At 36.2% G+C, this 2,292-nt stretch overlaps 1 protein-coding gene across 2 annotated transcripts in view; it reads left to right on the top strand.

Moving 5' to 3' along the window:
- CASK (calcium/calmodulin dependent serine protein kinase) overlaps positions 1–2,292 on the top strand; it is a 149,938-nt gene that overhangs the window by 108,999 nt on the left and 38,647 nt on the right. The gene's annotated exons all lie outside the window — the stretch shown is intronic.

Here is a 2,292-nt window from a genome sequence, read left to right as displayed (position 1 = left end):
AAAGAGTGAGCTGAAACCAACTTCATATTCAGGTATAAGATGAAATCTGGATAGCTGCATGTCCCAACGTGTTCTTTTGATAGCCACTGTAGATTTGGGTGTGTTTATTTTAGTATTTTAAACCAGATCAGGAGTGTGTTTTTGGAGTGAATCTCCTGATTGTCCCCTTACAGTGCTTTGGCTTGTATCATGTAAGAGTCTCAAAGCATGCAAACTAGACTCCTTTCAGATAAAATTAAGCTCAAAGATGTTCCCCAGAAGCTCAGCAAGTGTAATCCAGCAGCTGATGGGCATTCAGTCCACGGGGCAATATGGAAGCTGGTCAGAAGTAAAAACTCCTGCAATGCGTTCAGTGTGTACATTGGGCCCCCACTAACCCAATTGTTTTACTTGTCGATCCATTCCTATTTCATTGCACTAATTGCTAATGCAGACGTTGGCTTTTTATGTTGTACTCAGCAAGACACTGATGTGTCATTGCCTGGAGATTATACCTATTCTGAATTCTGTAACAAATCTGGTTGAAGATTTAATAGGAATACTTGCTTGAGATAGAACATAAAACAAGATGGAATGATACTCAGCTATATTGTAACAATGATTTAAAAATTTTAAAAAAAAGAAAAACACCAAGGAGGGGTGGAAACAAGAACAATACTCTCTGGTACTCAGCTTCTTCATTTGGAATCTGGCAGGTTCATTTGATTTACCTTTTTTTTTGTGTAATTACCACACAGTATTGAAAAAACATTAGGCACTGTGGAGAAAGAGCATTTTTTAAGTATAAATTATTTTCAGAGTAGACGTCAATAAAAATTATTGTGGCCAATAAGAATTTAATTTATCAAACCAAGCGACAGGAACAGTTGGAAATAATCTTTTATAGGTATTTCTATTTCTATCTGATATCCTCATAAATTCAAAACCATCTATCAGAATTATTTTCCTGCCGTTCTATAAAAGGTAATTTTTTTGTAAGGAATACACCACAATTCCATAACAAGTTTTTTTGATGAAGAGTAATTTTAGTAAGTTACTCTATGGCATCCCAAGCTAAATTGCTAACTGATGGAGTCCCATCGCTTCTCCCCATGTTTCATCCTCTCCCTTGCAGTTCTTCTGACGTTTATCTGATACTGCACTTCGGTATTGCATTGTGCTAAACTAGTAGAGAACTGCCCAAACAAAACAATAATCTGTTTGGCAAAAAGGGTTAGGGACAACTGAAATTCTGCCAGAGCCAGGATGAGCAAGGGGACAGAAACTCGCAGTCTGGGTTAGGGAGGAATGACACAAACATGTAAAGCAGCAGTTAAATTAGGATATGTTGCTGTGGAACTGTACCTTTAGGGTGTAGATACTAAAGAATCTCCAGATGTCAAAGAGGCAGTCTGATCCCAGATTCCCAGTCCTGCTCCCAGATACACCTTGTATAAGGTTGCAGACCTTACAGAATTATTCTTATGTATGTGGCATTGTGCCAAACTTTCCTTCAGAGCCAAAGCCTTTAAAACAGATACTGTTGGGAAAGCAAGTAATTGTATAAAACAATATTGTCAGCCTGCACTCACTGGGTTTACCAGGCGTTGTACAGAACAATACTCTGGTTAGTAAGTTGCTGAGCTCTGATGCACAGAGACGGAAGCAATAAGGTGTAGTAAGTAGGATCATGTGCCTTAACACCTGTATGGTAACAGTATTTTATTATTGTTTATGCTATTAACCAATGTGTATACCTAATTGGAAGACAATGGATTATAGCCTTTCTCATTTACTTAAACACAGTGTTAGTGGTTTAGAGTACATACAGGCCTTTACAGAACCAAAGCCAATAAAGTATGCATTTATGAGTGCTCTTATTGGCACTGAAATCTTCAAGTTCAAAGTTGTTTGTTGATGTAGTTTTCTTTTACCCTTGTGTGCCTTATGGGTACAGGTATAAATTATTAATTTAGTCTGTACATGTTTAACATTTTAATTTAAAGACATGTATGTAAATTTTGTGTAAGTCTTTCAGAAGATAATTAATTTAAGAATTCTTTAAAAGATGATCAAGTACTTAATTTGTTGTGTACAAATTTCAAGGAGCTTTTATTCCATTACACAACTTTGAGTAGTTTTTCAAATGTGCTAGTTTGATGTGTAAAATGTTCTATCATGTATGTTTAGTACATGGCAGCAATTGAAATGTTTGCTGTACTAAGAGACTTACTTAATTACATATTGAAGTTTTATCCATCATCATGCACCTTCCTACTCTATTCTTTGCAGACAATGGTCCTGCAATATAGT

Source organism: Antrostomus carolinensis, unplaced genomic scaffold, assembly GCF_000700745.2.
Source record: "Antrostomus carolinensis isolate BGI_N321 unplaced genomic scaffold, ASM70074v2 scaffold2172, whole genome shotgun sequence".
Taxonomy (NCBI): domain Eukaryota; kingdom Metazoa; phylum Chordata; class Aves; order Caprimulgiformes; family Caprimulgidae; genus Antrostomus; species Antrostomus carolinensis.
This window is presented reverse-complemented; position numbering and strand designations above follow the sequence as displayed.